This window comes from Pleurodeles waltl, chromosome 4_2 (genome assembly GCF_031143425.1).
Source record: "Pleurodeles waltl isolate 20211129_DDA chromosome 4_2, aPleWal1.hap1.20221129, whole genome shotgun sequence".
NCBI classification, from domain to species: Eukaryota; Metazoa; Chordata; class Amphibia; order Caudata; family Salamandridae; genus Pleurodeles; species Pleurodeles waltl.
This window is the reverse complement of record NC_090443.1, coordinates 807,827,997-807,842,632: the sequence shown is the minus strand read 5'-3', so window position 1 is coordinate 807,842,632 and position 14,636 is coordinate 807,827,997. Positions and strand designations below refer to the sequence as shown.

General features: G+C 44.6%; 1 protein-coding gene across 1 annotated transcript in view; it reads left to right on the top strand.

The window, feature by feature from the left end:
- Positions 1-14,636, top strand: part of IL23R (interleukin 23 receptor) — a 469,105-nt gene that overhangs the window by 431,502 nt on the left and 22,967 nt on the right. The gene's annotated exons all lie outside the window — the stretch shown is intronic.

The following is a 14,636-nucleotide window of genomic DNA, read 5'->3' as shown; positions in this document are numbered from 1 at the left end:
AAATAGGAATTCTTCATCACTGAATATTTTTGATGATCAGTCTCTCAATGTCTAACTTAGAGTACATTATTAAGCCAGGGAATCTATTTAAGCTTTATGCTATTTATACTACTCCCCCAACCAAACCCCTGCAGTGATAGATTTCCATAACCTTCCGTAAAACACTCCTTTTCTTTTAAAGCACTGTTGTTGACACAAGTACAGTAATTTTATGAGAAACTGAGTCCATATCATAAGGCCATTCTGCATCTGAGCACAAGCAGAAGAGGTAGCACAGTGCCTAGTTCTGAAAAAAGCATTCTTTGGAGTTCAAAGCATGGAGTAGCCAGTGCAGTGTCTACCTATCTATCCTAGTGATCCATGTGCTTAGACAGCATGATGTCTTGAAAAAAGTGCACGTGCCGCCCATGAGTGCCTAGGCACTGGTCCAAAGTGGGATCACAATACAGTCTCTGAGCCTTAAAATTAAGGATTAATTCATGTAGATGTTGCATTCTTTTTGTAAGTTATGTAAAGTTTGTTACACCAGATTTCTTTATGGACATATAGGACAAAACATTGATTTCTATGACAATCTTAAAGTTGAAGGGTGGGCAAAAGGGGGAAGTTAATCAACATGAAGTTCTTTACTCCTGATAAAGGCATCCTGAGACCTCAGCTGTAATGAGACAACAAGAAGATTAATGAATGAAGAATGAAAAAAAATCAGCGTCTGATATTTTCCTGAAAGTGAATCATTTTGAAATGAGAAACAACAATCTCATACTATTTGACTAATGAAAAAAACACACTTTGTTATCTTGCGGGGACATATCTGAATACAAGGATATAAATTCAACCAGTGAATATAACTTTGAAGTGAGCCTTGGCAACATATTGCATGTACAGACTCAGTAGTTGGTGCTGAAAGGCTCATCCATTCCAAATCACTTTAACCTTGTCATTCACCTCAAACATTCCTGTCTGAATATGCAGTTTCTAAGACTCTTTCTGGATGTGAAATAGCAAAATAGTCAAACTCTCTGCTTTCAATTTTAGAGTTGTTCTTTAGACCATGTTCTTTGAAACAGGCTTGATTAGCAAATCTTTCTTAATACCCAAAATATCTCCAAAGCTTGTCAAGATTAGGAGTATTTTTTAGAAAAATGTATGTGGCTGTTTAAAGACTATTGCAGTGGTTATTGACTTCTGACCAATGTACCGACTCACTGTTCTGGATCTGTGTGCCTGTAAAGCCCTCTAGTAACTATATAAAAAGCCCTCCCATTGGTCAGTCATAGGAGAGTAGGAGTGATATAGAACACATTATTGAGACTGATGTATGATCCTTATATAGGCATGGGATGCATATGTTTATGCTCTTTTTTCTTGTAAACTGCGACTATCATTCCACAGGTGTATCTTGACACTAATACCAGGTCAAGTATGGACTCTTGCTTCAATTGCTGATGATCATCTTTAAACAACAGGGAAAAGCCAGGTCTTCAGGCACCTCTTGAATCTCAGGAGGTCCGTCTCAGCCTCGGCAGATATTGGAAGCAAGTTCCATTTCTATGCAGCTACGACAGAGAAAGCACGAACACCAGCTGTTTTGCAGTGACCTGTTTTGCGCTGAAACCTAGGGACTATTAGAACATTGGAATGTTAAAAGCTCCATTGAAGACAGTGGAGTGAACTGGTCTTCTAATGGCAGGTAGAATCCCGGAGCGCCAACATTCCAATGTTTTTGTTCACAGCGTTTGCTGTGAACAAAAGCCTCAGGGAACCCGAGGCTTGGGATCCATGAGGCCTTTGTTTTATTTATTACAACATTCTGCCCTCTATTGGCAGAATGTTCTAAAAGCCTTATAGCTCTTCATAGATGGGCTGTACTGGCATTAAAGTCCTGTTCCCTTGTTAAAGGCCCTCGCCCTTAGCTCAGACCATTGACCCTGCAGCAGGCCTTTAATGGCCAGTACAGCCCGCTAAGGCAGGCTATAAGACTATATTAAATTACAGTGATAAGCTGAGTGCAACTGGGAGGATACTGCCTGAAACTGTACCTAGGAGGACAGCTGTTGGGTGAATATAAAACCTCACGCACCAGACATTAAGATTTATACATAATTATTTTTTACACCAGCAACCAACGCAGTCAAGCCAAGATTGGAGTAATGTGAAGGGTGCAATGAACACTACCAGCTACCATTGCAGCAAAACTTTGAACCAGTTGTAGTTTCTTGATAAGCAGTGGAGAAAGTCCAACTACATTATGTTACAGTCATTTAAGCGTGATTTTAACTGTAAGTGTTCAAAACTGTGATTTTATGAGTTGGGATACACAGATCAAGTACTGTTTTAGGGCAGTGCAGCTGAACAAGAAAGATTTAGTGACTGTTGTTACTTACCCCAGCAACCGTGCAACAGTGTCACAAAGCACATAAAAGCACTTGGAGAAATTAAGATCACACAACCAGCAAATGCAGCTGCAGTTGTGAACTTAGATAGCTCTCAAGTCTACTGACACTCAAATTTGACACGTAAAATGCTGAGACCATGTGCCAGAAATATCCTGCAGTACCACTGCTATTAAAGTCCTGCTGATTGATCTGACAAAAAACCAACAAGGCACCCGGAATTTAAAAAAAATTACACCACAGTCTAAAATTATACAAAGGGACGGAAGACCTCCCCTTATGGCCAGCGCGATATGTTGGTCCCCGTGGCACCTGATCTCTGCTAATCAAACAGATTTTTCTAAGAAAAAGGTACATTTTCTTCAAATGGGCCTGGTGTGAATCACTATGAAAATAAAATTCAACAGGTCAAGTTATCGTAAGCCACACAATGTTTACTCCCCCTTAAATTATACAATTTGCAAAGATTGCTTATAAGCATTCTCTTAAAGAACATACACAAGAGAGACTTTTCATGATAAAGGTAAGTTTTATGGTGTTTTTACTAGCTTTTTTAACAAGCTGCCTTCCCAGTTCTGTGAAATTCAAAGGTTGGTGGAAATAAGAAGTACTCCCCATTTTAGAAGCTGACAAGTTTAAGAATTTACAAGAAGGAGAGTTGGAAACTGTACATGATATGCCTGTCACTCACAGAAGAACTTATTGTCAGACTCAGAAAAAATGAAAGCACAAAATGGCTTGTGTATCTTTTGTGGTTACTACTAACAAAGGTTGAAAACAGTTCTTCCAATGGAGGGTTGGTAATCTGAGTGCCAATTTTGTTAGCTAGTACAATCAATGACTTCCTCATTTTTTGTTGCCAAATCCTGATGAATGATGGTTTCTGTTTTTCTGGCTCATTTATATAACATCATGAGGAAATGTCGCAGAGGTTCCAGCCTTACCACTGATATCTTCATTAATAGATTCAAATAACTTGACTAACACAAAGACAACAAACAATGTTGGGGATGTCAATGTCAAAAATGAAGCCCCTGCAGAGGATACTCATGAAATGTCCATGTCTCATGGAAACTGGGGGATTACTTCCATTAATACCATGTTGAACAGTAATTCATGAAAGGTCCTTAAGTGCTTTATACATTATAATATCTGTAAAAAAAACGGGTTATTAGTTTGGAGAAGTGAAAGCCCCACTCAAGTAATAATTATACTTCCATGTCAGGGTGAACCAGCGTTCAGGCTTAACGTAGAGGCAAAATGTGAAGTATTTAAGCAGCACACAAACAGTATTAAAGTGAAAACACAATACAAGAACAATCTAAACCCAATTTAGAAAATCAGAGCATATTTTAATAAATGTCATGACACCAAAATGACAGATATCCGACAAGGGGAAATGGAGATGTGAATTTTTAAAGTTGGAGGTAAAAATAGCACCAAAAAGCACAAAGCGCCAACCAATATTATCTGGTCATGCTAGACCGGGTCAACTTCAAAAGTTAAGGCTGACCATGCAGAGTGCAAGTCAGATGCAGAGACCAGGTTCATCTTGGTGCAAAGTTTACCTTTGCACTTAGAAACTTTTTGGGAGAAAAGTCCTCATGGACTGGAGTCGCCTGCAGGTTCTGATGCAGGCTGGATCGATAGAGGGGTTTGTCAACTGCAGCCTGTTAGAGTTCCAGTTCCTGTTTGGAATTTCACGTTGGCGTTGTTGTTGGACTTTTTGCCTTAAGCAGGGTCATCCCCAGTCTTTTTGCCTCCTTCCTCCTGGTTTTTCTGACCTCTCGCTGTTGCATCTAGGACTCTGAGCACTTTATCACTGCTGACCAGTGCTAAAGTGCAGGTGCTCTCCCATCTAAAGTTGGTATGATTGGCTTATACCTAATTGGCATATTTAATTTACCTATAAGTCCCTTGTACAGTGGTATCTCTATACCCAGGGCCTGTAAATTAAATACTACTAGTGGGCCTGCAGCGCTGCTTGCGCCACCCACTGAAGTAGACTTTCAAAACCTGTCTCAGGCCTGCTAGCGCAGGGCCTGTGTGCGCAGTTTTCTGCCACAGGGACCTGGCATCTAAACTTACTTGCCAGGCCCAGAACTCCCCTTTTACTACATGTAAGTCACCCCTAAGTTACGCCCTAGCTAGCCCTATGGGCAGGGTACCATGTATGTAGAAAGGCAGGACATGTGCCATATTGCATGGCCTGTCCTGGTAGTGACAAACAGCCTAACTGGTGTCTCACTGCTGTGAGTGCTGCCTTCTCATAGGATTGCATTAGAAATGCCCTGCCTTATGTGTAAGGGGTATTGTCTGATTTATGAGGGGTAGCGTAGGCGTGTTTGGTATGGTTGTGATGGTGATAATAAATGCTGCTTACTGGTGTGGGTGTATTTTTTATTACTATCACAGAAATGCCACTTCTAGAAAGTGCGCATTTATCTGTGCTTGACTCTGGTGTTTTGCAGCTTGACGCCAATCCACGTCTGGGCAGAGTGACAGTTGGAGCTTTGTGCATACTTTTCACACAGCCTGTACACAGGGAGGGTGGAGGTGTCACCGAGGTGCATCTGCATACTGAATAGTCTTCCTGGGCTGAGAGAAGGGAGAGGCGGGGCACACCTGCATTTGTAAAGACTGTGCTCTGGCCTCACACAATAGGGTCGTTAACCCCCCCACTGATGTTTGGAGCCTGTGCTCAAAGGAGAGAGGGGGCACTCCCAGAACCAGTTGTAACTGGCTGGAACCTCCTCTCCCTACCATTGTAAAACACTGTAAGAACTGACTATAAGTACAGGGGAATTTTCCCTACAATTTGGAGACTCTTGGAATCATCTTGGAACTGGACACCAAAGGCTGAAAGGACTCACCAGGAACCTCCATGGACTGCTGCTGCTGTGCTGACCTGTGACCTGCCTGGTCACTGTGAAGGACTTGCCACTTGCTGCCTTTCCCTTGTGCTGGCCTGTAGCTGGGCCCTCCACCTGAGGACCTTGTCTTAAGATTCTGCTCCCCAGGGGCAGGGTGCTGTGGCCCCTGACCCCTGCATCCATTTCTTCACGAGGGGTGCTTCTCCGTGGTTGCGACTGCCATAGCGCTGATTGCAGCGCGCTTATGGAGCCTTGGGAGCTCGTAGGCTCCTTGCTGCATTGTGCCCCTTTAAATAAGATCACTGCAGCGGCCCGGGAAGCTGGAAGAACACTCGCGTACCGCATCGGGTGCAGGCGAGTGTCTGCTCGGGCCCCAGGAGGGGTCTGATCTTCTTGTGGCTTCACGGCAGGACCAGGGGAAGGCGCGGGGAGGGCCCCCTGGCCTCTGTGTTAGGAGCAGGACGCTCCTTTTCTGCTGTTAGGTAAAACGGGCATTATTGTGGGGACCCCCTCTTGGTGGAAGGGCCAGTGGAGGCCCCCAGAGATCGCGGGTCCCGGGAGAGGCCTGTCATTAAACCGGAGGGGGTGCGTGGTGCCCCCCTCCTGCCCTAAGTTGTTTTTGCTGGCTTTGGCCCCCCTCGTGAGGGCCGGTTGAGGCCCTGGGGGCCGCCAGTAATTAAGGTCCCCCTGTCTATAAAAGAGAGGAGGTGCATGTCGCCCTCCTCTGACCCCAGAGTATAAGGGAGGCCCCCGTTTTGCGCATAGGAGCGCCGGGGGCCCCATTGTTCGCCTTCTAGGCACTGGAGGTGCCTTCATCCAACCAGTTACTGTTTAAAGGACCAATATAGATGCAATCCAAAGTTCTTTCTAAAGACTTTTGCTTGATTCATATATTACCTACCTGCGTTTGATGTTTTTACATATGTGTATGCAAATGTTCCTTTTATGGACATGCTTGCTAATATGTTTTTCTAACTTGCCATATGTTTTCTAATGTTCCTACTATGGGCATTTTATGATATTCTTATGACAAGTGCTGTGATGTAATAACGTGTTTTCCTGACTACTGCTTATGTTGCAGAATACTGAGTAACCTGTGTGTTATGTGTGACTACTGCTAGGTTGCAGAGTAACTAACGTGTAACGTTCTGACAACTGCTAAGGTAGCAGGATAGTACTGATATGTGATGTTTGGTCTGATAATTGCCTTGTGTACAATACAGTATATTTTCATATAATCTGGTGTTGTGTTTCCTTTGTGGTGGGGATATTGCGTCACATGGGTTGTGTGTGTTGTGCAAAAGCTTTACACATTGCCTCAGGGTTAAGCCTGACTGCTCGTGCCAAGCTACCAACGACGTGAGCAGGTGTTATCTTGGACGTGTAACTGTGAGAAAGTAGCCTCTTTCTAACCTTGTTACCCCCACTTTTGGCCTGTTTGTGAGTGTATGTCAGGGTGTTTTCACTCTCACTGGGATCCTGCTAGCCAGGGCCCAGTGCTCATAGTGAAAACCCTATGTTTTCAGTATGTTTGTTATGTGTCACTGAGACCCTGCTAGCCAGTGCTCATAAGTTTGTGACCTATATGTATGTGTTCCCTGTGTGATGCCTAACTGTCTCCTCACTGAGGCTCTGCTAACCAGAACCTCAGTGGTTATGCTCTCTCATTTCTTTCCAAATTGTCACTAACAGGCTAGTGACCAATTTAACCAATTTACATTGGCATACTGGAACACCCTTATAATTCCCTAGTATATGGTACTGAGGTACCCAGGGTATTGGGGTTCCAGGAGATCCCTATGGGCTGCAGCATTACTTTTGCCACCCATAGGGAGCTCTGGCAATTCTTACACAGGCCTGCCACTGCAGCCTGAGTGAAATAACGTCCACGTTATTTCACAGCCATTTACCACTGCACTTAAGTAACTTATAAGTCACCTATATGTCTAACCTTTACCTGGTAAAGGTTGGGTGCTAAGTTACTTAGTGTGTGGGCACCCTGGCACTAGCCAAGGTGCCCCCACATTGTTCAGGGCAAATTCCCCGGACTTTGTGAGTGCGGGGACACCATTACACGCGTGCACTATACATATGTCACGACATATGTATACCGTCACAATGGTAACTCCGAACATGGCCATGTAACATGTCTAAGATCATGGAATTGTCACCCCAATGCCATTATGGCATTGGGGAGACAATTCCATGATCCCCCGAGTCTCTAGCACAGACCCGGGTACTGCCAAACTACCTTTCCTGGGGTTTCACTGCAGCTGCTGCTGCTGCCAACCCCTCAGACAGGTTTCTGCCCTCCTGGGGTCCAGCCAGGCTTGGACCAGGAAGGCAGAACAAAGGACTTCCTCAGAGAGAGGGTGTTACACCCTCTCCCTTTGGAAAAAGGTGTCAGGGCTGGGGAGGAGTAGCCTCCCCCAGCCTCTGGAAATGCTTTCGATGGGCACAGATGGTGCCCATCTCTGCATAAGCCAGTCTACACCGGTTCAGGGATCCCCCAGCCCTGCTCTGGCGCGAAACTGGACAAAGGAAAGGGGAGTGACCACTCCCCTGACCTACACCTCCCCTGAGAGGTGCCCAGAGCTCCTCCAGTGTGCTCCAGACCTCTGCCATCTTGGAAACAGAGGTGCTGCTGGCACACTGGACTGCTCTGAGTGGCCAGGGCCAGCAGGTGACGTCAGAGACTCCTTCTGATAGGCTCTTACCTGTGTTGCTAGCCTATCCTCCTTCCTAAGTAGCCAAACCTCCTTTTCTGGCTATTTAGGGTCTCTGCTTTGGGGAATTCTTTAGATAACGAATGCAAGAGCTCGTCAGAGTTCCTCTGCATCTCTCTCTTCACCTTCTGCCAAGGAATCGACCGCTGACTGCTCTGGATGCCTGCAAAACCGCAACAAAGTAGCAAAGACGACTACTGCAATCTTGTATCGCTGATCCAGCCGCCTTCTCGACTGCTTTCCTGGTGGTGCATGCTGTGGGGTAGTCTGCCTCCTCTCTACACTAGAAGCTCAGAAGAAATCTCCAGTGGGTCGACGGAATCTTCCCCCTGCAACCGCAGGCACCAAAAGACTGCATCACCGGTCCTCTGGGTCCCCTCTCAGCACGACAAGCGTGGTCCCTGGAACTCAGCAACTCTGTCCAAGTGACTCCCACAGTCCAGTGACTCTTCAGTCCAAGTTTGGTGGAGGTAAGTCCTTGCCTCCCCACGCTAGACTGCATTGCTGGGTACTGCGTGATTTGCAGCTGCTCCGGCTCCTGTGCACTCTTCCAGGATTTCATTTGTGCACAGCCAAGCCTGGGTCCCTGACACTCTAACCTGCAGTGCACGACCTCCTGAGTTGTCCTCCGGCGTCGTGGGACCTTCTTTTGTGACTTCGGGTGAGCTCCGGTTCACTCTTCTTTGTAGTGCCTGTTCCAGCACTTCTGCGGGAGCTGCTTGCTTCTGAGTGGGCTCCTTGTCTTGCTGGGCGCCCTCTCTGTCTCCTCACGCAATTGGCGACATCCTGGTCCCTCCTGGGCCATAGCAGCATCCAAAAACCTTAACCGCAACCCTTGCAGCTAGCAAGGCTTGTTTGCGGTCTTTCTGCACGGAAACACCTCTGCAAGCTTCTTCACGACGTGGGACATCCATCCTCCAAAGGGGAAGTTCCTAGTCCTCTTCGTTCTTGCAGAATCCACAGCTTCTACCATCCAGTGGCAGCTTCTTTGCACCCTCAGCTGGCATTTCTTGGGCATCTGCCCACTCACGACTTGAGTGTGACTCTTGGACTTGGTCCCCTTGTTCCACAGGTTCTCTCGTCTGGAAATCCATTGTTGTTGCATTGCTGGTGTTGGTCTTCCTTGCAGAATTCCCCTATCACGACTTCTGTGCTCTCTGGGGAACTTAGGTGCACTTTGCACCCACTTTTCAGGGTCTTGGGGTGGGCTATTTTTCTAAACCTCACTGTTTTCTTACAGTCCCAGCGACTCTCTACAAGCTCACATAGGTTTGGGGTCCATTTGTGATTCGCATTCCACTTTTGGAGTATATGGTTTGTGTTGCCCCTATACCTATGTGCTCTCATTGCAATCTATTGTGACTGTACATTGCTTGCATTGCTTTCTATTGCTATTACTGCATATTTTTGGTATTGTGTACATATATCTTGTGTATATTTGCTATCCTCATACTGAGGGTACTCACTGAGATACTTTTGGCATATTGTCATAAAAATAAAGTACCTTTATTTTTAGTATATCTGTGTATTGTGTTTTCTTATGATATTGTGCATATGACACCAGTGGTATAGTAGGAGCTTCACACGTCTCCTAGTTCAGCCTAAACTGCTCTGCTAAGCTACCCTTTTCTATCAGCCTGAGCTGCGAGACACCTCTTCTACACTAATAAGGGATAACTGGACCTGGTGCAGAGTGTAAGTACCCTTTGGTACCACTACAAACCAGGCCAGCCTCCTACAGTAACTCCCTTGCCCTGACTAGAGTGGGTAAGTTCTGCCTGGCTGAGGTGCATACCCTAGCCAACCAGAAACCCCATTTCTAACAGTTGTTGATACAGAAAACTGGTCCGTGATTGGAGCTTCATGGTTACAGAAAACACAGGATGTTAATTGTTGACGTGAAGAGCTCCATACAAGTAAAGTATTGGTCTGTTCCTGGGAAGGTCTTGTTGACAGTCAGATGCAGATTCCGTGTTGGTGTCAGTGAAGTCCATTCACATTTGCAAGGAGACTGCAGATGGTTGTTGTCAATGCAAAGAACTCTGCACTGGATGTTTAGCTAGAAGAATCTGACCTGTGACTTATCATCAGCGGCTATGGTTTCAGCAGCGTCCCTGCATGACCTATGGTTCTTTTGGGGAAAGTTCAGAAAAAGTTTCTAAGTGTCAAGTTTTGCAGTTTGTGTACAGGGGGAGTACACTCTAACACCAACTAAGTACACAAGTTCTTCTTTGTAAATAACATGCACCCAGCCTGACAAGCCGTTCCAACCTACCATTGAAGTGACTTATAAGTATTAAAAAGAAAGGTTTAGACCTGGCAAAATCTTTATTTTTCCAGGTTGAAACACCAGTTAGCCCTACAATAAGGTTTTAGGGAGTTACGTTAGTGGGTGATACAATGAATGTTTCAGTCCACAACTAGCATTTAATTTACAGGCCCTTGGAACAGGTAGTACCATATACTAGGAACTCATAAGTAAATTAAATGGGCCATCAGGTTGAGGCCAGTTTTGTCATGTTTAAAGGAAGGAGCACACACTTTACTACAGGTCAGCAGGGTAAAGTGCAAGGAGTCCTAATGCCACCAAACATGGGTACAGCTCCAGAAGGTGAAAAACTGGGATGACTCTGCAGAAAGGGTAAATTTCCAACAATGCCATTATAATACCTCACAGTTGTCCATGTCTGTGTTTCGATATGCCTGTCTGCACAATCTGTGTGAGTGAGAAAAGTTTAATAGGCATTATATTCAAATTTTCTGAATTTCGAAATATGTTCATGGCTTTTTAGTAACGCCCCCCCTCCAAATCCTGGAGGCTAACTCAAACCTGTGAAATTAGGCTGTCTCTATTTGAATTATTTCATTCTGCTCTCCATGAACGAGAGTATACTGCCCCTGACATTTTCTCAAAGAGATACAATCTTCAGCCCTCCAGATCACCTAAAATGTACTGAAATTGTTGAAAAATTGGGGCAGTTTTTGGTGAAACTAGTATAAGTGAAAAGAAAATTAAAGCTGGTAAGATTATAATCTTCATATCTCTCAGCTATCACTGAGTATCATTACACAAAAAGGGTTGATTTCACCCTCGTTAAATAATCTGACACAGAAGACAGCAAGTTAATAGGACAGGCCTGTGCAGCTTAAATTAAAAAAAGGTGAAGTCGTTTTCTGAGACAAATAGGATTTCATGCAGGATGCAACAACCTGAAAGACACTTACCTGCCCTGGAGATTAGTTGCCTGAGGAGCCAATAGGAAATCCTTCCATTTGAAACGTACTACACTTCGGGGGATTTAGAGAGGCCACTTTAAGTATTATAGTTTAATGAGGGACTGCTGAATGTCGGATAGCACAACCCAACTCAGATCAGCATATTTTTGCAGCTGCAATATAGTTAACGTGCAACAAAGTAGCTAGCCCACTTTTAACAGGGAGACAGCTATTTGATATACCCATGCTGATGCAGTGTAAGGCGCCAAGAACTATCAGGTTCCAGCTTTTCTATTCAAACAAAACAGTATGTGGCCCATCTCGTGAACTTTGTTTATGTTATCCAAATTGGTGGGATTCTGCAGAGATACTATCAATTCGTAAGAATGACAGTTAGGGCATGCCTACCAATAGCCACTCAAGTTTACCTTTGAGACAATGGGAAAGATTTTTTATAAATTATTCTTAGTCGGTATGCAACTGTGGGTTAAGATAATGCCTTCTTATCCCTGCCAAAGCCATATTTAGGAATGAGACCATAGAATATAACATTTGATTAAAATAGTAATGATGAAATATGTCTTAGTGAAGATGCACCATTTATATCTTGCCATTTTATGCGTCAAGTGCTGCTTTTGATGCAGTGACCAAATCTAGACTTTTTGCTGTCCTGCTTGAAATGGGACTGAACTCTCGACTGGTGGAGATATTTCTCCACACAAATAACTTCACAAAAGTTGGTAATGGTGTTATTGGTAAATGCAATGCAAAGCAGAGTTTAATAGAGCTGTGTTGTTACACCCATGGTTTTAATGATTTTAATAATGATATAGTAATAATTTTAATAATCATATACGTAGCACCCAATACATTATGGCTTTAAAATAAGTTAATTACTTGCAAATGCTTTTGTATTTAAGATTACATTGTTGGTGGTGGCCATGAATATGCCGGTGCTACCACAGTTCCTGTGCATGTTAACCAACATACCCATCACCCTGACCCAGGCCTCCTTTAACACCCTCAAATCCTGCATGGTATCATTAGCTTGGGCGGGAAAACAGCCCAGAATCAGCTGGTCGACGCTCACACTCCCCTTTGACCAAGGGGGATTCAGTGCATCAGACTTACACCTGTACTATCTCTGTCCACAAGCCCAATTCGCACACTACTGGTTTCGCACCCCAAAATGTACACCGCACGTAACAATGGAAAATGATGTTGTCCACCCCATCCACTTGAAGGCTGCATTAATTCACACACACACATGATGGTGCTGAATAAATACAGTGTATTGCACCATACACGTCTGGCATGTGCTCAGCACTCATGCAACCAAAACACCGTTATATGCACCAAAACGGCCCCTGTTGCACCACCCGAGTCTCTCGGTCACACAGGCGCAGAGGGCAACGTCTTTGCTAGGTGCTGCAGGGTTAAAAACATTGGGTGATCTCTACTCAGAGGGGACATTTATAGCACTAGATAAAATCTCACAGATGCAACAACCGACTCCATTACTGATCTTCACATATCACCATCTCCGTATGGTGGTAAGGACATTATACCCACAATTCCCTTCTGAACCGCAGGCATTAGGCGCTCTTCAGACCTTGCTGAACAGTGACACGTGCCGAGGTCTCATTACCAAACTGTACACTGCTTCACATAGGGATAGACACGCTACCTCGTCAGCCAAGTTTGAAAAATTGAACTTCCTTCTTGCAGACCCTCTGAGCCAGAAAGACTGGGAATACTTTTGCAGGTTGACAGACTTGCTCACATCTAACTGTAACTTAAGGATCATTAATTTCAAATATCTGCATTAAATGTACTACACCCCTGCTAAACTGTTTAAGTTTGGCCTCAGAGCAGATGCTAGATGCACACTCTGTGGAGCCCCTGATGCGGATTTCCTGCACCTAGCTTGGACGTGAGCTCCCATTCATCAATTTTGGGAATGTGTGGCACAGGCAGTATCTCACACGGATATGGAACAGGTAACACATGCCCCTCAAGTGTGCCTACTCGGTCTCATCAACTGTCTCCAACCAGTGAATTGCAAGCTGGTGGTGATGGCCTTGCTGCTAACGAAAAGAAGATTGGCGATCCACTGGGGTAAGCAGTCATCACCTAAGATGGGCCACTAGCTACAAAACATAACATACTGCAGAGACCAACTTGAACATTAAACTAAAGAGCTGAACGAAGGATATCTGGGGACCGTTGACTGCGTATCTGTATACTAGGTCTGACGGGCCTTAAGTCTTCTTCACAAGCATTGTTAGGCCCCCACCCTAAAAGCACGATTGGTTGTTATATTGTATATAGTATGATGCAGTGTCATGATACATGCTACTATTACTGATACATAATGGCATGGTTATGTACCTGTTGTTGGAATTTTTTGCTTATGCAGGGTCATCCCCAATCTTTTTGTCTCTTGCCTCCTATTTTTTCTGACCTGTTGCTGTTGGCTTTTGAACTCTGAGCACTTTACCACTGCTAACCAGTGCTAAAGTGCATACGCTCTCTGTGTAAATTGTATGTAATTGGTTTATCCATGATTGGCATATTTGATTTACTAGTAAATCCCTAGTAAAGTGCACTATAGGTGCCAGAGCCTACAAATCAAATGCTACTAGTGGGCCTGCAGCACTGGTTGTGCCACCCACATAAGTAGCTCTGTAATCATGCCTCATACCTGCCATTGCAGCAGTGTCTGTGTGTGCAGCTTTTAACTGTAAATTCGACTTGGCAAGTGTACCCACTTGCCAGGCCTAAGCCTTCCCTTTTCTTACATGTAATACACCCCTAAGGTAGGCCATAGGTAGCCCCAAGAGCAGGGTGCAGTGTATGTTTAAGGTAGGACATATAGTAATGTGTTTTATGTCCTGACAGTGAAATATTGATAAATTAGTTTTTCACTGTTGCAAGGCCTGTCCCTCTCATAGGTTAACATGGGGTTACCTTTAAATCTGATTAAAGTGTAGATTCCCTTTGGAAGCGGATGGACATGTGGAGTTTGGGGTCTCTGAGCTCACAATTTAAAAATACATCTTTTAGTAAAGTTGATTTTAAGATTGTGCGTTTAAAAATGCAATTTTTTAGCAAGTAAACATTTTGTTGCTTATACCATTTCTGTGACTCTGCCTGTTTGTGGATTCCCTGTCTGGGTCAGTTTGACAGTTGGGCTGGTTGCACCTCACACTAGACAGTGACACAAAAGGAGAAGGGGTGTAGTCTGCATTTCCTGATGAGCCAACTGTGCTAGGGGGAGGGGAGGATTGGTCACTTACACCTGAAAGGGATGTGCCTGTCCTCACACAATGCAGTCTCCGACCCCCTGGTGAGTGTCTGGGGCCTGGGCTGGGCAAGGCAGGATTTCACTTTCAAAAGAGACTTTGGGGGTGATTCTAACCCTG